The sequence below is a fragment of the Blennius ocellaris genome (genome assembly GCF_963422515.1).
Source record: "Blennius ocellaris genome assembly, chromosome: 1".
Taxonomy (NCBI): domain Eukaryota; kingdom Metazoa; phylum Chordata; class Actinopteri; order Blenniiformes; family Blenniidae; genus Blennius; species Blennius ocellaris.
Genome location: NC_137650.1, coordinates 7,943,052 through 7,965,938, shown reverse-complemented (window position 1 = coordinate 7,965,938; position 22,887 = coordinate 7,943,052).

Genomic DNA, 22,887 nt, shown 5'->3' with positions numbered 1-22,887 from the left:
AGGAGAGAGGCATTAAACTGCACTGCAAGCCGCTACCTAAATTAGAAAATAGGAGTAATATTAATTTGTTGCAAACTGGAGGACGTTAACACAACAGGCTAAGCACCTTGTGTTATAATTTTGCTGAAAGAAAAAGGGAAATGCTTTCAAAATGATTATTAAACCCATATGAATGGAAATTATTTAACAGTGACGACACTTAGAAATCATTTTAATTAGAACACCAGAAAAAAGAAAGAGACCTCATAGCTGATCTTGGAAATGACAAAAGCTGAAGGTCGCTGCATTTCTTTGTCAATGTTCAGATAGCCTTAGTGTCAGTTTTGTTCTTCTGTCATTGTTTGTGAATACAAGCATTTATTCTCCCAGAACTACAGTCATGAACAAATCTATAAAAACCTGTTTGTTTAAAAACCTGTATTTTTTTGATCTAAACATCCTCCCAGTAAATGAGTTAGGCGCTCAACGAGCCTTTGTCTTAATTTTTCCAACTATAACCTGTATTGAACATGCAGTGGATTTCAGTGTCTTCAAAGAATTACTTAAACCAAATGTTTGAAAAAGAAAAATTCCAACTGTAAGCACAGCAGGACATCAAACTACTTTTGTCCATTCGATGCAATTGATGATAGTGGTTAGCACTGTCTGGTTTAATTCTTGGTTTACGGCTTCTCTGTAGAATTGGCATATGAAGATTTTGTGGTTTTAACACACATTTAACAATAAATTAATTTTGTTTTCAGTCATTTTTCTGTTGTTGAATAAAACAAATGAAATAAAACAGAACTTATATTACTGACATAATAAGGAATGGAATGTGGAACAAGGACTGCCAAGAAAGAATGCTTCAAAAATATAGCAGTTAATAGTTTGGGGTTATTGTGTTTTTCTTAGTAAAGTTAAAAATGAGCAGAAGAAAGGTTAGCGTTTTTCTTGGTCCTCTTGCCCAAATGCTTCCTGTAACTTCAGACTTCCCCTTGTTTCGACAGACAACCTGTGGGGGGCGCACTTTGGGCTCCATTGTTCTTTACACTACAGAGGGTTTTTCATCACATTGGCTTAAATTTTTGATTTGATTCCTTGGTTGGTCGAGCATTCTTAATCAGAAGCCTTCTTGATCGTATTACTTGATGGATAAGTGTTGTTCACTTTTATCCACACCTACCTGGTGGGTTTCCACAATATTTAGTGATTTTTCAAGGTACTTTGAGCCACGTGAGACAGGATTTAACATCAGCATGCTTTCTTTATGAGTATGGTGAAACAAAGCAGGACCGTCATCTCGTTTTGATTGCATGTCCAGTATTACAAATGAAGAAATGCAGTCATGTATAACAAAGAGACGTACACAAATAAGTGAATCTTGAAGCGGGTTTTATTTTGAAGAATTCACAATGAAAATGAACAATTACACTTTTGACTGCATCCAGTCAAAGTCAAATGATGGGTTTTCCTGGTTTGAAACCTCAAGATACTTTAGCAACCTTTGTATCTCCGGAACAAGAAGATGCTGCTTATTTGATGTCAAAGCAGGAAGCAGGTCAAAGAAAAGCAGTTGGGGGGGGGGGGGGGGATGGAGTGTTGGACCTCATTCTTTCAGTAGTGCACATCAAATAAAGTAGATCAAAGTCATACATTAAGAACTGAAATTCATCTCTGAACTTTATCTCCACTGTAAGTGTGTACCTGTGTGTATATGCTTCTTTTGTTATCTCTCTGACAAGGAAACATCAAACAGAGATACAACATTGCTTGAAGAGATTCTGTCTGTCACATGAAAGTGATCACATCTATTAGTCTTCAGCAAGAAATCACCGTATCCCACTGTGATATTTATTTATTTTTATTTTGTACAAGTTGCCCAACTACTGATCCTCATGGGAGTTGTTTTGTAAGGTTGTCAAAAAAATGTTTTAATTCACTCTGGAAACCACTTCCCTTTCATCCCAAAACTCACACGGCATCTATTGCAATCTGATGCAAAGCTGCAGGGTGATTCAGTTAGATGTTTACAACCTTCTCATATAACATTGATCGACACTGCATGGCTGCACAGGAGGCTTAGTACATACTCTGTATGCTTGGCGGTGGAGCGCTCCTGACCTTCTATTGACAGTTCTTAACTGGGTGTCACCTTGCGGATCAATTCCCCCTCCACAGAAGAAAACTGAATGCCACCCCACCTCTGGGGAGCCTGGTGTACGCAGCATGTCAAAATTCCATACGGATGATGGAGAAGAGGGGGAGGCAGTGAAAACCTAATCGTTCCCCTCAATGCTCCGAATAAATCTGCCTGCAAAGCATTATTCCAATCAAAAACATAATCTCCTAAATGTTTGTATTCATCAACCCTGTCACCTCTGCTAATCCGCGCCTTTGCTTACTTCTCATTGGCATCCCAGACCTAAATGCTGCTTTCCACATGAAGTCATGAATATTTAACACCATTGCGGACTCATAGGAGAGCGATTTTCGTGCCAGCACCTAACAAAAGATTTCCATTTTTTAACATGTAAATATGGCAGAGACAATTACAAAGCAGCAACAAGAGGCTTTTATTCCATCAGTGATTCACAACCCTAATCCCTCCTCTCAGGCGATTTGTCCTCCCACTGGTAGAGATTGAAAATGTGACGTGTCTCGAGCTTATGGCCCAAACTGCCATACCCTATTCATACAGTATTTGTTTATTATTCTCTCCGACCTTTATTTTCCCTTGGCCTCATGACAAATCCTGTTTAATATGAAATGTCTTGACTGATATACAGCACGGTGTGTTTTGAATACAGAGTGTACTAAACCTTGCCACTTGTACATTCTTGTGTAATGTTTGCTTTGATGGCAAATAAACAAAACTAGTTATTCTGGAGGATGGAAAGAAGGAAAAAGATTTGTACCAAATCCCTTGTGGACAAGGCCTCAAGTTGAATGAGCTGACAGGAAGGGACTGTTCTAGTTGATGTGGGAAAGGTAAGACAGGCGAGAGCCAAGCATGCACCATAAAGCTCCAGAATAAAGCCGGGCTTGCTACATTTGTCTCATAAAGCCCACTAGAGGTTGGCGCAATGATTGATCACCACTTCATTTACATAGATCCACAGGTGCACTCACATTTCAAAGTTTGACAGCGAACATGAGGTGGCATGAAGGGTCATTAGAGTTTATTGTAGCTGTTAATGGAGCTGTCGTCATGCCTGAGAGAATGATTCTGACATCCGGATATTCAAATGTCTTCTAAACTGAGACTAGCATGTACGAAATGTGATGTGCTTCTCACTTAAAGCCTGCATTTGAAGTGAAAATGGTACAAGCGCAACACAACCGGTGAAATAGTACCCACACCATGTTGACCATTATTTAGTTGTTGCATGGACGACATTTCAAAAATAATTTTTTTTAAATTGCAGACAAGGATTACGTTCACTTCACAGTGAAGAGTCTCTATTTCAAATCTTCTTGTGAATGGGTAACATTGTGAAACCGTCAAGTACCTGGATGGTGTTCTCACAGAGCCATGCTCTCATGGACTCATGCTGAAAAAAATAAATAAACAAAAAGTTCATTTCTCAAACCTTGAAACTGCCTTTCCTGTGGACTGTCATTTGACTGCGCTCTTGTGTTGTGGAACTCGTTTTTGGACTATTTTCTACTTTGACAGCAGATTCTGGATTTCGATCATTGGCTCAAGTGTTGACATCTTGGTTCTGGATACTGCCTGGCTTGACACTGCTTTCAGAGTACTTTTGGAACTTTTACCTGTTAGTTCACTAACTGGTTAGCTACTAGCTAAGCTAACAGCTGACCAGCAGCAGGCTCACCAGGCAGCTGTATTCCTCCTTTCACTGAGAAGAGGGAGGGGGAAGAGGGAAACAGGGAAGAGGGAAACCGCAATTTTAGAACCATGACTGTTCAGTCAACAGTGAAGAGAATGGGCACGTCAGTCAGTAGAGTGAAGGTCTGGAGAAAAACTGGTCAATGTAAATAAAGAAAGGAATGCAGGGCTGTGGCGAATATTTATGGGTATACCTAACACTGTAAACAGGATGGTACGTAAGTGTATTTTCTTTATTGATATATATATACACACACACCCACATTAACACCTCCTTTTTCTAATAGCACCATTACGGCGCCACTCTGGGCTGATGAGGGTCAAGGGTCTTGCTCAGGGACCCACAGTGGTGACCTGTAAGCTCCCTCACCTCAAGGCCACCACTCCTCCATCTAATCGTAACGCATGGAAGTATGTAGGTTTGAGACAAACATACAGGATATTTGTGTGAATACATCCACATGTGACAAATTAAGACTGTAAAACATCCTTGAGAATTCTGGCGCTTACAACTTGGCAGACATGGGATTTGAAATGTGAGAAAAGTAAGGGACACTTATAGGGACATGTCAGCGAGGGTAAATCAAGACGTCAATATACAATCTTTACAGAGCTATAAGTCTGCTCGACAGCCTTTTACTCATTTAATCTTGTTTTGGTCTTTCTTTACTTACTGTGATTAAATGACTTCATCCTTTAGAAGAAAAAAAAATCAACATCTCAATAGAACCTCATATTGTTGGCCATCACACTCCTTTTCTGTGTGAACAATCTTTCCTCTTCCATCCTTAATGAGGCGATTGATTTATTTAACATATTGACTTTGATTGTTGTTTCTTTATTTGGCCTTGGCAGAATCCACCTACTCCAGGGCAGCAGCTTGGACAAGAAACAATGCCTTAAGATGTGGTTCACTCGCTCTACGGAATGCTGCATTCCGACACTTTAACACATATATTGTTGCACTACATATTATGCTGTGTATCATCTCACTGTGTTGAATAATATAGGTTTTGTACTGTGTGACATTTTAATTCGGTTTTACTGTTTGAGGCCTATTTTATAATGGCTAAGGTTTTATAAGCACCAAGGACTCTGACTCATGAAAAAAAAAGAGAGATGTCAACACATTTTCACATAAATTCAATAGAGCATCTTTCTGTCACATAAATTGTAGTGGTCTGACTCTATGAAATCATGTACATAATAATTGGGGGCATTGTAATTAATTGATAACATTTTAATCCTATCTTAGTATTTTACAAGCTACATAAAGCATTTTTAAATTCAAACAGGTTGGTTGATGGATGAAACAAACTTACAATTACCCGACAAAATCCTGTTTGAGTTTATACGTCTCACTAAAGCAGCTCAAGTCTTTGTTGTTACCTCAGTGCTGAACAAGACGTTTGAGCGAATGTTAAGGTAATTTCAAATGTTTTTTTTTAATTCAAACAACACAATTGCCGACTTCAGAAGCAAACACGCTTCCATTCTAGGTTTTTAAACAATAGCTTTTCATCCACCAGGCCAAAGTCTCACCTGTTTCATGCATCACCTTCATTTGCCTGCTACTGTTCTTCTATATTTTTGCTTTCTACTTGGGGGTTTGTTGTCTAAGTATATGGGAATAGAAAGAAACTCACTCAGGTGAGAAACGTTCTGTATAGAAAAACTAGAGCATGATTAAGGCCCCATTTTCAAGTGAAGATGGAAAATGTTAATTGTGTTTTTGCTGTCTATATAAACGAAAACAGTGTTCTCAGTCACTGAAAACACAACTTTTTGAAAACAGCATACAAGGTGGAGCTTTTTGAAAATGGTACCGTTTCCATGCAAACAGGAGAAAATACAATGTGGCAGTGATGCACGCCACCATCGGGTGATCAGGAAACCAACCTGATCATCAAAAAACTCCATGACCTCACCTCCACTCAATTTAAGGCTCTTCAAGGTTCCTTAGGAGATTGGCAGTGGATACTCACTATGATTATATAAAAAAAACCCTCCAACCCAGTAATCACACCAAAAAAAGTATATATACCCAAATATGAACATATGAAAAAACAAGAACTTGAACAAGCAATAATATACAATCCTCCGATTCGATTATTTGTGGTGATTCAAATAATAGTTCAATTGTCAAGGTTCAAATCCTCCAATTCAGTATTTCCTGGTATCAAGCTTGACCCAAAACCAAATAGAAGAAAACAAGAAAAGGAAAGTAGCAACTAAAACGATCTGAGATCACAGAAAAATAATGAAAAAAAAATAATAATCATCAATCCTCCAAGCAGCTTGGTAATCTGTTCCCTACCAGCCTCCTTGGAAGCAGGTGCCCTTTTGTAGAGAAGCGTCCGTTGCAAGGACCTCAGGTGGCGTCCAGTCTTCAGACCACACGCTGGGATCTTTGTCCAGGATTGTTCACATAAAAAACATCAAACAACAGCCTGCACACAATTGCACAGAGCAATTACTCCAGCTGTCAAATACACATCATTTATCTAAATATATCTATAATGTCCATATCTTATCTAATTACACTCATACCTCCGTGGACTACCAGAATTCTGCGGAAGAATTCTCGAAATCTGCAGCTTACACAGTTGCGGTGCATTCAGGTACCTGGAAATTTCCAGTGTCACCAAGAAAAGTAATGTATAAGAAAAAGAAAACAATCTAAATAATAAAACAATACCATTGGCCGTAAAATAACCTTAAGTTACAGGTGAACTGTAGTTTTCCACCCCCGTGCTACAGAATATTTCACCCAGTGGTCGAGTCTACAGTATAGTTCACCTGGGCGTGAACTATATACTATTTAATACTATATTTATGTAAACACACCAGGTGTTGTTTACATAAATGACTTATTGGACGGGCGGCAGTTCTTCTTCTTCTTCTTCTGTGTTTAACGGTAGTTGGCGTCCATGACGCTGCAATACTGCCATCTGCTGGTTGTAGCTATCTATACTGTCCCCTCCGCTCTCGGATGGACGAGTCCGATGCTAACGCATCATTAAAATGAACTGTTGCCATGGTAACGCGTCACGAAGCCGGCAACAGTTGAAAGTTTTTCACTGGTTCTCCGCACTTCGGACTGTGAAGCCTTGTTGTTGAGAGCTGCTCCAGGAAAAAATCTGTTTGGGAGATTAAACCGCTGCACATTCGGTAAGTACTGATAGAAATTATTTACACTGAGCAGGATATAACGTAATTACACCTAAATGACTCAAGTGCCTCGTTTCACACACATTTGATGATTGTTCGCTAATATGTTTGTGATACCATGAATACAACTGAGGAATAGGCCAAAACTTAAACTTTTGGAACATTTATCTAGAAAACAAACATAACATATGATTACCAGTCTAATCTGCACTAGGTTTAAGAATCTTCTCCTGCAATGTTAGGGTTAGGGTTCAGGGTTCATGTATCAGCCGACATGAAGTTCGCTTCACGCTGGCTCATATATTAAATATGGCTTCAGTTTGACATGACTTACAAGATCAGATGTTTGTAATGAGCTCAGCTTGTTGTTTCCCCGGGTGACAGTGATGGAGTCAAACGGCTTTGAATTTTCGCTGGAGGCTCTGGTGAACCAACTGCAGGAGGCAGAGAACCCTCCAGCAGCATGCAGAGCCGAAGCAGTCCTGTCCACAAACAGTGAGGACCCACTAGACGCCTCCGGTACTGCTCCCATACTGCAGCCCTTAAGTCCCGTGATGGCTCCTCCAAACAGCTGGCAGGCAGTTCACAATGTGGCAGGGACAATTAGTCAGGGACAGGTAAGACACCCAGCAAGAGGCAGGGACAGACGTCCTCACCCGTTGACTTGAACACATTTAGAGCGTAGTCCTGGAGAAATCTGATGATAAACTAACAAACTACTGACAGTAAATAGTGATATTTAGTGATAAACAATGTAGTTGTAGTTCACACATATGCGTAACTCTCCCTGTTGGAGTTTAAGACGTAAACGTCACTGGACTTTATTTCCACATCAGTGTTTTCATTCCTCGTCATTATCTACTGATTTTATTGAAATGTCAAGCGTTGATGGTTGAGTGTACTTGTCTTGGTATTGATGGACTGATGTGCATTGTGCTGACTGACACTCACGTCTCCCTCAGCAGGACACACAGTACCAGTGGACGGTTTATAACGGCTCCTCAGCTGCAGACGTCTTCGTCCCTGCCGCTCCAGTCCTCCCAGTAAGAAACTGAACTCTCCATGTTGGTCTTTGACACTTTGTTCATTATAGTCAGTAACACTCACGTCTCCCTCAGCAGGACACACAGTATGAGTGGCGTCTCTTTAACGGTCCCTCACCTACAACAGGGAGGACGCCCCCCCCGGCTGCAGACCCAGTAAGATCATAGTGACCCACTCACATTGTACAAACAGGTAGAGACTTATGACACCATGACATGTGGACTGACTATGTTGTTTGTTTCCAGTGGGAGAATATCCCCGTGACCAGAGTCCTCCAACAAGTCACCTATAAAAAGCCGGCGGCTGAATCACTGTGAGTAAATCAAACCATGTGAACGCAGCTCCTTAGTTTCTGTGTCTTCACTTCCTCACCATTGAAAAGCCGGTGTCTTTTTGTCTGCAGGACTAGAGAGACGGCGCCTGTCCTTCCCGCTGCTGGTCCTCACACTGTCAACAACTCAAAGTAAGTTTGCTTCTGCTGGTTTTGTCCTGAAGGTGTTTCTCCTTGATAACAGGCTCTGGATTTGAACTGAAGTGGATCAGGTTTCTGCTGATGCACTTGAACGTCGTCATGATCAGCATCTTTCATGAGACGCTTCATCTACCTACACACCTTTGTTATTGATATTTTCATGTGTTCATATCATTCTTCAGTGTTTACCTCCTCTCTCCACAGTTGTAGACGTTGTCCTCACACTTTGGTTTTCTCTTGTGTCCTGATAGAAAGAGAAAGTATGGGGACCAGCAGGACCAGCCCTACATCAAAAAGCCTGCAAACGCTTTCATGATGTTCCTCAAGGAGCAGAGGTCCGTCATCACGGCTCGTCCCAACGGCGGAGGAAGTGCCGCCGTCAATAAGATCCTGGGAGAGAAAGTGAGTGTCTTTCCTCCAGTGTCTCCACTCAGCAGTCAGTGACAATGATCATCTGATGACTTTTATATGAACAAGCTGGCTTTTAGCTGAGCGTCAGTGTGTGCTGACAGTGTGTTGTCCTCCTTCAACAGTGGAAGTCCTTGTCAGCCGATCAAAAGAAAATATATTATGATCAGGCCAAACGAGAGGCTGAACTCCACACTCAGAGATTCCCAGAATGGTCCACGAGCCAGAACTATGTAAGTGAGCTCTGTTTCTACAACGTATCATGAAAACTCATGAAAGAATCAGTCAATATATTAGATGGACTCACAGAACATTGAATATGTGTTTAATTTGCAGGGAAAGAAAAGAAAGAGGGTTCGTGGCCCCTCCAGAGCAAAGGTACGCTATGATTGCTGAGTGTCACGTTAGATTGGGCGGCATGGCTTGGTTGGGGGAACATTACATTTCTAAAGAAGGACCGTGATGTTATAGTGGTTTTAAAGATTTGGAGAAATAGTTATTTCACTGAGATATTAAGTTAAAGGTTAGAATATTTTTCACATCATTCAACTACTTGTAAATAACTTGTAATATTCAAATTCAGTCAAAATAAGGTGCAACGTGTTGCTTCACACACACATATGCATTGTTCTTTATGTTGCACCCTCTGCTTTTAATCCTCCAGATATAATTGAACATCTGGACGACCTGCTGGACCAATAATGGAATCTTCTGCACAAATAAAAAAACTATAAAAATTTACTGTTGACTATTCTTCCTTTTGAAACTATCTTAGGGACATTTCCACCCTTTTTCCAACATGAGTACTATACGAGTACTATACGAGTAGTATATGAGTACTATATGAGTAGTATACGAGTACTATATGAGTAGTATATGAGTAGTATGCGAGTACTATATGAGTACTATACGAGTACTATATGAGTACTATACGAGTACTATATGAGTACTATATGAGTAGTATACGAGTACTATATGAGTACTATACGAGTACTATATGAGTAGTATATGAGTACTATATGAGTAGTATACGAGTACTATATGAGTAGTATATGAGTACTATATGAGTAGTATGCGAGTACTATACGAGTACTATACGAGTACTATATGAGTACTATACGAGTACTATACGAGTACTATATGAGTAGTATATGAGTAGTATACGAGTACTATATGAGTACTATACGAGTACTATATGAGTAGTATATGAGTACTATATGAGTAGTATACGAGTACTATATGAGTACTATACGAGTACTATACGAGTACTATATGAGTAGTATACGAGTACTATATGAGTACTATACGAGTACTATACGAGTACTATATGAGTACGATACGAGTACTATACGAGTACTATATGAGTAGTATATGAGTACTATATGAGTACTATATGAGTGTGGTACTCAGTAGCCCTGTCATGAGGAAATATTCACATTTCCACGTGCACAGCACGAGAGTGCATGTGGTGAAACTCACACACAACTCGAGCCATGTTCCGTAGACTCCCTCATCTTCCTGCACTACAAACACTTTACACTTTACATTCACCACCACTTCCTCACTTTATCCCTTGTATATATTTTTACGCTCCTGTATATATTTTTACGCTCCTGTTATATATATTTTTATTACTTTGGCTTACCGGGACCTGAGTCCAAATTTCGTATCATTTTATGATATGACAATAAAGAATCCTTGAATCCTTGAATCCTTGAATCCTTGAATAACGATGACCGTGGGTTCACCTTCAGTGAGAAAATGTTTTTTTAAAAAGCGCCGAAGATCCAGATGCTAAATGAAGATGATTGTTCTCCTGTCGACGCCTTGATGATGGAGCCGGACCATGGAAGCCACGCTGTGTTACTGCATGTTCTCCCTGGGCCACGGAGTCAGAACTGTCCAAAACCATTCTTTTATTAAATAAATGAAAACTAACACAAAACTCACACAGAGACTCTGCAGCCTTGTGTCTCCCGCCTGTCATGTCGTGTCTCCCGGCGGCTCCTCCTTTATGGACAAAGAGGTGATAAAGCCCCTGTTCAGGTGTGCTGCCTCGACTCTCTGCCACACAACTTTTCTGAAACGCAGATAACTTCAAGTGCACACTATAGTTGCAGTAAATTGTTCTACACATGTGCAAGAATGATTCATTCATAATAATCAATGCAGTGTCTGATCTTCCTGTTGAATTTAATAGCGCTTCTCTGTACATTCACTTCGACATCATTTGGATCACATGTGGAGACACATTCTAATCCTTACAAACAACTGACACTGAGTAGACAAAACAACAAAGAAAGACATTTTAAAGGAGCTTGAATGTTTACAGCGGACTCTTCTTGTTTTTGTTTATACAGCACCTACAAGTGGCCCTACAGGAAAACGACTTTGTTTGCAGCATTTCTGCCATTTTTTGTGTAAAAGGCCATTGTTTTTGAAACGCTGCTGTGGAGACTCAAAACTTTTCTGAAATGAAAATACTAAAACAGTACATTTTCGCTTGAAACATTATTGTGTAAATGGGGCCTAAGTGTGTGGTTTCAACACGTTTATTTTACTACAATTTATTAATTAGAATTAACATGTTAAAGTCCCAGCTCCCCTAAACAATAGTTGTTGTAGTAAGTGGTACATTTTTGTTTGCTGTTTTATTCCATACTCCTGTTTTATTAGATATTCCTCAACCTTCACAAGTTTTCTCTAATAGACAAAATAATCCACACTCACAAGTTCAAAATGTCCTGCTCTGTAATTTAATGGTCTTAGTCCTGAAAACTAGAATCACCCGTTATTCCAGTATTACTGTCGCATGAAGCAAATCAGTAATCTTGAATTGTGCAGGCTGATGAGCCAAGGTGCATTGTCTTGGTCTATATATTATTAATGACACTGTGCATTAGCCCCTGACAGTGCAGGATGAACTGGTCTGCAATGAACCTTGCAAAAGAGTCAATGACTTTGCATCAATCCATCTGAAGTGAACATGAACCATTAAAGATATATCAACCCAAGGTGAGGAGCAAAGAGATTAGATAGCAATCGATGAATACTGTAGCTGAAACCTTATTCTCTACATGGAGCGTTGTGTAGTGCAAATACATCTCCAGAGTTTGATGTGGTTTTTGCGAGCTGTGTCATGAAACTGAATAAAAACATCCTTCAAGAATTTTAAAGAATGAATGCAAAACTTGCACAGATATATATAAAGAATAAGCTAATTCTAAATGATTATGGTTGGGTCATGTATAAACTGTCATCCTCACCCTTTTTATTGAGTGAACTGCTATTTGTCATTTGACATCGACAATACCTGATCAACACTAGCAGTCCATGTTTTGCCACATTATTTAAGTACTTTGGTCTCTTATTGTCACTCAGTTTGTTGAAGGTCAGGATGTATCGTCTTTGCCCCTCCCCTTCCTTTACCCTCTCCACTGTGATCGTCTTCATTAAAAAAAAAACAAGACACAACTGTGGTTCCCAGGCTTGTCCTTTTAAAAGGGACATTGGTTCATTCATTAGGATGAAAAAAAAATCACGGTTTCCTCCCTCCACCCTGATTGACAGAAAGGTTCCTCTCCTCTCTTCCTCGCCTGTCACAGCTCCGTTCATCCCACTGATATCTCAGCAGCTCTCTCCGGATCAAAGGATTATGCCTGGGAGGACAGCAATTGCTCAGCTTTACCTGGGGGTTAAGACAGCAAATAACCGAAATGTAAATCTCAGAGCTGATACCCTCGGTGTTCATGATTGTAATGAGAACAATAGTAGTTTAGCAATTACACATCAATTATAGGGAGTGCACTCAAACTCTGGAGTCAGTGAGTCATACAATATTTGCACTAAATTTGGAGTCATTAAAGGCTTTATCTTATATACTGTAGTTACAGTAAACTTCTCTCAATGGAGTAAAACTATCAGGATTTTGAAATTCATCCATTGCGTATGAGCAAAGGCATCTTCAAACTTTCAATTGCTTTTCGAGTTGAGAGAAACATAATCAAGTGAACATGCTCCATATATACTGACTATAAGTCAGAATAGAGTAAGTTGCATCTGTCAAAAATGATGTTTTGAAGAGGAGAAAATGTATATGTGAGTAAAGGCATATTTATTTTCCCATGGTCAGATATAACTGCACCATTGAAAGCCTCGACCAGAAGCTTCTATTCGAGAACCACCTGCAGGTTTGTTCCGTGCTTTTAGGTCAGGAGTGGCTTTCTTCGTTTTTTTCATCACAGTTGGTTTTCCTGCTTTCTGAGTCTCTGAGGAGCTTGATGATGATATACACAATATGTAAAATTGCTTACGAGCAAGTCTCTCTTCATTATTGGTGGCAATGGCATATAAATCACAATCCAGCTTAAAAAAATGTGTACGGTAGGTTAACCAAAATTGATAGAAAGAAACTGATGCCAGGGCATTTGTACTCTATATGAGTGTTATGTTGTACATGTGCTCACAAGTAGCAACCTCTATCGAAATAAGTTGTACAACTTAAACGTTTGAAGGTTGTTAATTTCTGAAACACCCCGCAAGTATAAAATACCAAAACCTGAACAGCAAGCCAGCCAGTATTACTAATAGAGTAATTCTCATCTCATCAGCAGGAAAGCCACCTTGTATCACTCCTCGAGTTGAAGATTTATTCCAGTCCAGCCTGCTGCTTGACCACTTTCTCTTTTTCTCTTCTTGACTTCCTTTATCAGGGCCCTCTTCGATCACTTTTCTCTGACCGCACTGTCCTCTTTGAGAATACTAAACTTAAGCCCTCAGTCTGGGTCAAGACCTGAATTTTAACTTAATCTTCAACCATATGTGCATTTCTGTAAATCATGGAGATATTAAAGAAGTGTTGAATGGTCTCGGTGACCTTCCACATGAGGTTAGTGAGATATCTAGTGAGGTCAGACTCATTACAAATACTTTAAATATGAATTGGTATGGTGTGATAACCTTAAAGCTCAATCTGGTCACTTGATCACTTCAGCAGTTTAAAAAAAATGCTTGAATCAATTGATCATTACTGAGCATGATGTATGTAAAACCCTTACTTTACCTTTTGAAGGCATTAGGTTGATTTTTATTTTTTAATTAACATAGTTAAAGGTATACAGGAGGATTTTCAGGAATTTTAGGAAAGAACCGCCCTCTCCACCGTTTGAAAAAAATGCGCATGCGCAACGCTGTCCCTGCTCCCGAGACGGAACGCCTACTAAAACGCGTGCGAGAGACATGCACGACCCCAGTTCTCTTCGTGCACGCTCTGTTTACAAGTCACAAGTCGGCATCGCTCACATAAGCTCACTTTACAAGAAGATTTGCACCAGAGGGGGTGAAACTGTGTAAAAATGTCCGAGAATAATGCGTCGGGTCGGCCACCGGCATGATGAGGACCGTGTGGAGTGAGCTGCGCGCAGGGACGAGCACGTACGACGGGCTTACGTCATATATCACCAGAATGATTGACAATTGGGAGGACCAGTTATTTTGATGATCCACCCGGAAGAAGAAAATCCTCTACTATACCTTTAATGCATGAGGACACACCTTTTTTTGCTTTGCAAAATTTAGATTTTTCAATGAGAAAATCATCGATCCATCCTGCTATACCACTTCATCCTGGGCAGGGTTGCTGGAGCCAATCTGTAGTGATGGCAGGACACACCCAAGGAACTGCTTACCATGGCATTACACACTTCAAAGTACATTTAATTTCAACACTTTATGACACTGGACTTCAGTGATGATGCTGACAATAAAGTTTATTTTATCTGGTTTCTGCAAAGGTTTCTCCCTGTTGGGGGAGTTTTTCCTTTCCTCAGTTGCAAACACACCTGCTTGCTCATGTGGATATGTTGGGCTTTTCTATTTTCTCCATAAAAGCAAATTGGAATGACTGTAATGTATTTAAAAATGTCTTTCTTTCAATAATAATAATAAAAAAGTTTATTTTATTATTCTTTAAAATTTGGTTGTAGTTTGGCACAGTTGAGATGTTTAACATTGGTCTTTGTAAGTAGATTGTACTTTGGGTTGAAATATAAATATGACTGATTCAACATTCACAATTTATCATGATGTGTACAAAAGAACAATTCCTGAAGACACCTCTCCCTGGCTACAATAGTTGAATCAATATTGGAAGAAAGTACATTTTTTTAATGCCTTTTTTTCTTTCTGAAGGATTTCATCAACATCGAACTGGATTTCCACAACTTTGACATACAACACTATGCTGGACAATATATACACAGTCTGGACATTTTTAACAAGACAATAATCCCATATATACTACAATGTAGGTTCCTTCTGGTCAGCCGTCAATACATGAAATCACTTTTACTGTAGTACCATTCATATAGTTCATGATGTATGCATTTGCGTTTCACCAAATTATGCCGTCAAACGCTGTTAATCTTCAGCTTTTGATCTTCAACATCTTTGGTAGTCACTAGTTTTTTTCAGGATCTGAGGCTTAGCATGTTCTCATCACATGGTTCCAGAGCCCTGGGATCACCAACATGTGCTGAGATCAAAACTTTGCGGAACACGGTACAATTATTCAGAGACCCTCTGTGGGATTCATCAACTTTCCCCTTCAATAACAATTCTCTTCGTACCCTCATTCATTATGGCAGACAAAACACACTTAAAGTTGAATCTCTTGGCATCTATTGGGGTTTCCAAGTAACAGTTTGTCTGCAGACAGAAAATCTGTGTATTTCAAAGCTTGTCAGTGAATCCAGGCAGGTTAGCTGCCGTACAGTCGCACAGAAGAACTGCATTTTGTCAAGCGTTTAGTCTGGGCAAACATAAGCAAATATTTGTTTTCATGTGTTTATTTGTCCTTGGTTAACCTTACAGTTTTGGCTTGTTTATCTTTGTGTGTGAGAACCAAGGGCTGCAGTGGCAGACATTAGTCAATGCTGCACATTTTCAACACAGTATTACTAAGCAAGAGTTCCAGAGGCAAGACGCTCGTACCTGTTCAGAACGGCAGAAGATGAGTCATGTCATTGAAATGTTTTACCTGAGATGATTTAAAATGTGTTACCTGGAAGAGAGAAGTACGCGCTGAATGATCTTTCTATCTCGGAAGATTTTGTTCATTGCGCTCTCCACAGATGAGCTCCAACATTATGTCTACTGACTGGAAAAGCACTGACAGGCGAAAGGAAGAACACACATTTTTTTTTACTTTTTCTTTTAGGGATGTTATTTTAATCAGCAAGTCAAAATTTTGTCCTCAATGCTGAAGAAAAAAAAAATTAGAGCTCAAAAAGGGCATTGTAACAGGATACAACTGGGACAAAGCAGCTCTAAAACTGCTGCTTTTGGGCTTGTTCCCAGTGTGCAGGGGTCATCAATATCCAAGGTTTATGTTAACACATTCGTGCCAGATACTCCAGTGCCGTCCAAGACACGACAGGTCTGGGGGCTTTGTTGGCAGCAAAGGTGTGACCTGCACAGTAGTACACATGTTGTATTGTTAAGGCTACTGGTTTACTTGTTGCATTATTGTTGTTGAAGCTGTGATGTGTCCTACTTGGAGCAGCACCAGACAAGTAAAAAAAAAAAAGAAGAAGAAGAAAAAAAAAAAGAAACATAAAAAGCTCAGTCAGCTGTTTTGATTTTGCTCAGAGCCACCTCTTCATTTTGTCTCTGTGCAGAGTGATGGCATTGATTGTGTGAATAGTGAATGCTCAGCAGAGGTCCTGATGGACATGGGAAAGAGAATTTTCCAGTGACAGAGCACAAGATGAAAGATTATGTGATGGAATTCTAAATAGAGAACAGGGACTTCTTGCAGGATTGCAAAATCTTTAAATAGTGACTGATATTTAAAACAGTTCATGCTGGAGCAAAAACCTTAAACTGACGCATGAGGAAAAAGAAGAGAGACATCCATGACTGCACAAATAAAGTATTGCTGTATGTGGCAGCAGGTCTAATAAAAAAAACAGGTTGGTTCAGAACAAAACTTGTAAATTGTCTGTTTACAAAGGTTGTTTGGAGCGTTTACCATATTCACTTTTATGTGACTTATTTTAGTCAGTAGAAAAACGTACATATCGAAACTGCCATGTTCAGTATGAGAGTCAACTTCTTTAACATTTGTCTGAAAACTAATATTTTTCATTCTGATTACTCATTGCTAGTTGGTGACATACAAATATACTTGAATATGTACACAAATCATACAAAATTATTCACAAACTGAAGACATTTCCCAGTTGAAATTACACAAATGACTGTCTTGCAACAGATGCCATATAACTGAAGTGAAGGAAATTCAGACGGGTTTGAAATTGTTTTGAGAAATCTGCAAAGGCTCCATCATCCAGATCTGATCCCCGTTGACCTATGGGTGAAGCCCGAGCACAGTCTGGACATGTTGGCAGTTCATCACACTCACTCACATTCACACCTCCAGGCATTTTAGAGGCACCAATTCACTTCAGAGGACCGGCAGAAAACTCCGGCACACACAGGGAGAACATGGAAATTCCTCAGAGATAGGCTCCAAAAGCTAAATCGTACTCTAACCTGGGACCCATCCTTGCAAGCTACTACACTGTTGTGCAGATCACAACCAAAACTATTTGCACAAAAAAATAACAATGTCATTTTTTAATGTTTAAAACACCATATTTACGAGACTCTGTGACTCTCCCTTGTGAATGTTTCAAGATATCTTGAAAAGTCCTTTGCTAATACCATTGGCAGTTTTTCAGAGTTAGTCTAATCAGAGGCGTCACAACGGGGTAGGCAACACAGGCACTTGCCTGGGGGCATATGGCTGACATTAGTCAATTTCAATGACAAAATAATGCAACTGCTTTAGACGCTGCAACGACAGCGCATCAAAAATCCCCCACATGGGGCCCTTTCCGAGTCACTGGCTTGTTTCCAGTAGGGGGCCCCCGACAGACGGCAGACGCCAGTGACACAACTTGAAACCCCTGGACACATGTCACTGACACATTGGGAACCTCCCTAATGGGGCCCCACTACTACCCTGCATCAACACACCGAAAAAATAAGTGGCAAATCTCTCAGGGCCCATGAAACGAAAAGAAAACAAAAACAAGAAGAGGGTGAAAAGAAAAATCGTGATGGTGGTAAGTGAGAGTGTGTAAGCTGTGTGTGTTACATTATAAAAAGTTTAGTTCCAGTTAGTTCCAGACACTTTGTCTCAAACTCCCAGTCATCCACCAAAACCAGAAAAGTTAAGTTTACATGTAAGTCTGTGTAAAGTGAATTCAGCCATTTTCTTCTAAACACATTCATAAAGTGTGTATATATGTATATATTAATCACTCAAATTTGACAGTAACAACACACTTATGTGGTATGATAAACTTAGAGCACATATTTAGTCTTACTTTACACCAGATATTAGCAGCTTTATTTTAAGAAGTATTCCAGCTGTGCTTGCACAGTATGCCATAAGTCCTGTTGTGCCAGGAGAGGCTCACAGGACCAGCACTGGTTTCCATAGACAGATGTTCAGAGATCCTCGATATGGAAGATATTATGGCTGAATTTGCAGAAGTCAAGGCCTGCAAGCAGCAGTTTTAAGAAAAAAACATTGCACTATAGATTGGGCTATAGATTTAAGACCAAGGTGTCACAGTTCTTACTTTCCACTTCTATTCCTTGTTTTTTTTTTTTTTTTTCTGTCATTCAGATATTGTGTGTAAAGTTTGAAATATTTATCTTATATGTCAATTATTTAATAAAGTATTTCTTTACTGATCTGTCATCCTGGACTTCATTCATCTTTATTCTGGGGCCGGGGGAACCCATAGTCCTTCTTGCCTCGGGCCCCCAGGGGGTCTAAGAAACGCCCAAGTCTAATAATACAGGGTTTTAATGCTGTTTCCAGAATGAGTCACATTGGACAGATTAACAACACTTTTTATGCTCTTGTGTTCAGACGTGACTGAAAACCTTATTTTGTTCAAAGTGCAATCAAGCTCAAACTGCAAAAACTTTCACATTTTCCTGTTTAGTGTATGTGTACCTCATGTTGTAGCCTTTTCATGATACTGCCTTTTTCAATATGAATAGACAAGTTACATTTTGCCTGAAACCTGTAAGATAAGCTTGCCTTTATTTTTCAAATCATCTCACATCCCGGTCTGCCACAACACAAAACTGCTGACAGGTGAAGGGAATAAGATTACTCTCATATAAAGGCACCTGTCAGGAGTTGGGATGTGTTGGACAGTGAGTCAACACTTTGTTGTTTAGTGTGATCTACTGGATGTGGGATTATTCAGCAAAATTGAACAAGCATGCCTTTTCAGTGACTTTTGACAAGAAAGAACCTGTGAACCTGCGAAACCTTCGACAAGAAGCCAGGCAGGAGAGCTGGTCCTCGGAAGTTCAGTGGAAGAAATGGGGCTGGTCTGAAAAAGTCACATTTTATTTTATATTGCTTTGCATGATAATAGATGGCTGAGGAATTCACTATAGTGTTCTTCAGAGTCACTTTTCTTTGTACCATGTGAACACCATGTTTTTTTTGGCATTATTTTCTTTCCATAATAGTAATTTCAATAAAGAGTTAATTACAAAAAAGAATAAAAAAAAACATTACCCCAGGATTTGTTTTAGCGACTACACTGAGGAAACTCTCATTTAAATGGCTTCAATTATTTGTTAAGCTCAGAAGCATTTTATCTGACAAAATTTCACTTATTTATGATCTAATTTAAAATTCAGTTTGTAATTTGAGGCATTACATGATTAATATCGACATATTTGTCACTGCTACCTCACATTTAAAAGGCCTCTTTTGGACAGCTTTGCTGCTAGTTTCTGGAGAACAGTTAAAGAATCTAATGGAAAAGTAAAGAAATGGCTTCCCGATGGCAAACACCAATAAAAACATCTTTTTGGGGAGAAAATGAGCACCATTAGAATTGAGTTCTGACTACTTCAGGGGTCTCTGGGAGAAATTGTTCTGTGGTTTTTCTGAGGTCAATGACACATTTAACTTGATTGTATGGTGTGATAAATCTGGTTTGCAGTTTAGACAGTGCTTCACCTTTCCACATTTTATGATACTGCCTTATTCCAAAATGGTTTAAATGTTGTTTTCCCTCAAAATAGTACCGACAATACCTCATAATGGCAATGTGAGAAAAATGTATTAGAAATATTTGCAAATTTATCAAAAATATTTTTATATATATATATATATATATATATATATATATATATATATATATATATTCTATGTATTCACAGCATTTACTCAATACTGTGTTGATGTATCCCCTGGAAATGACCTCAAATCTTTTTTGAATATGAGGTCCCAAGCTTGGCACACCTATCTTTAGGAAGCTTTGCTCATTCCTCTTAGCAGCTCCTCTCAAGCTCCATGAGATTGAAATGGAACTGTCTGTACACAGATCTCTCCAGAGATGTTCAATCAGATTCAAGCCGAGGTTCCGGCTGGGCCACTCAAGCACCTTCAGAGACTTGCCCTGGAGCACTCCTCTCATATCTTCTGTGTGATTCAGGAAGTTGTCCTGCTGAAAGACGAACCGTCGCTCCAGTCGGAGATCCAGAGCGCTCTGGGGCAGGCTTTTATCCAGGTTGTCTCTTTACATTGCTGTGTTCATCGTTCCTTCCATCCTGACTGGTCTTGTCCTGTTGCTGAACATGATCCCCACAACATGATGCTGCCACCACCATGCTTCAATGAAGAGAAAGTATTGGCCTGGTGATGAGCATAGCCTCAGGGATATCTTTCCAGTATCTGGGACAATCTTCTCAGACAATCGTGATTCTGATAACCTAGGAAGCAGGTTATCGACTCGTTAATTCAACCCAGCCTTTTATCAACGGGATCAGTGTGCATGCACATAAAAGTGGCGGAGTTTGCAGCATCTGACCGATCATCTGACACCTGGCATTAAATTCAAAGAGTTCCATGTTTTTCCCATCAGACATGATAAATCTGTTCTTCATGGCCTGAGAGCCCTTCAGGTACGTTTTGGCAAACTCCAGCGGGGTGAGTTTGGAGTGGCTTCCAGGATACAGGCCTCGATAGTGGATTTCTGCAGAGATGGTTGTCCGCCTCTCTCTACAGAGGGAGGCTGGAGCTCCGACAGAGTGACCATCATGTTGCTCAGTTTAGATGACCAGCCAGCCCGAGGAAGAGCCCTGAGGCCGGTACTATGACGCTGGATTTCTCTTATCAAGATAGCTTCGAGGATTAACCCTGGGTTTTCTGTACCATGATGCTCGCTCACTTCTCACTGTGATGAATCACCCGGGCAACTTGCGCTGAATGTATAACCTGCCAGTCAGAGCTCCAACTCCTAACCAATCAGACCTCTTGGAAAATGACCAGCCCATTCTTAAATGATGGTTATTGGTGCACGGGTTCAATGCTGAGTTGCAGCTGAGCGGATAAATTAATTTATATCGATCTTTTGTCGGTCACTGAAGATTTGAAGGATGTTTTTGTTCTTGACTGTTCAAATTTGCGGTGATGAATTCATGTTGTAACACAAAAAACTCGCGCAAGAGAAACTCAGCCTGTGATCACAGTGCCGTCCGTTTATATTGCGGATTAATCAATATCGTATAATCTCATGAAATCACACATTAATGAATCAGGAATGTCCTGGCTTTGGATCCGGCAGCAGTGTTGCTTTTAGCCTGGTGGATGTGTTTTAATTCTTCCTATTCTCAGAGACTAACTGCTTCTTCAGTCATCTATAAACTGCGCTACAGGATTTCTCAGTGTCTGTGATTGGTCAGACGCTGCAAACTCCAGCCCTTCATGTGAATGCGCGCATCTGGGTTAAACTTGCGAGTTGATAACCTGCTGTGTAGTAACGGTGATCAGGATCACTGGATAAGTTAACTCAGGAAACAGAGAGAGATCCTGGATATGTTTATGTTCATAGTACAGGCTTCTGATGGTTCCAAACTTCTCCATTTATGGTTGACGAACAAAAGTGTGCTCATTGGGACCTTCAAAGTGGCAAGTTTTTTCTGTACTATTCTCGAGATTTATGACCTGAGACAAGTATTTTATTTAATTTTTTCAAATGCAGAAGATGCCATACAATTATTATTTTTTTAAATGACACATAAAGCCAGGCCCGTCCCTCCCTACACACAGAACACGCGCTGTGCGTAGGGCCCCGCGATCCATGGGGGCCCCATTTTGCGCAAGTGAATTGAATTTCCCTCGGGATCAATAAAGTATCATCATTCTCTGCAAATGCGCAAAGGATGCGCGTGCATTTTGCCGAGAGGCGCGTAGAGCACCGCCACCAAGTCATCCTGAGGCAGGAGAGAGAGAGAGAGAGAGAGAGAGAGAGAGAGAGAGAGAGAGAGAGAGAGAGAGAGAGAGAGAGAGAGAAAAGAGACGCAATGATTGAAAGCGCGAAGCGTCACCGTCTGACCAATCAGCGGTCAGACGGGCCGGCAGGCAGTTGTTTACAGGTAGAGAGGAGAGAGAGAGAGAGAGAGAGAGAGAGAGAGAGAGAGAGAGAGAGAGAGAGATGGCTTCCAAACGTCATTACGATTCGGGAGCTAGCAAAAGAAAGAAAAAGTCCAAACAAGAAGAGGCTCGTGCTTCACTTGAAGGTGGGATGTTGTTGAAATAAAAAAGAAAAAACTTTGTGGCCTAAACTGTTTAGGCCACAAAGTTTTTTTCAGACATGTGCATCTGTAAAGTTCTTGTTCCACTGTTGATCTGTAAAGTTCCTGTTCCACTGCTGATAGAGGCTGTTCATTTGATTCGTTAGTAATTGTAATTTATTATTATTATTATTATTATTATTATTATTATTATTATTATTATTATTATTATTATTATTATTATTATTATTATTATGTTATTGGAAGGGAAGCCCCAAAATAAAATCCTTCTTTGGGCCCCCACTGGGCCAGGGGCGGCCCTGCGTAAAGCATTTCCACT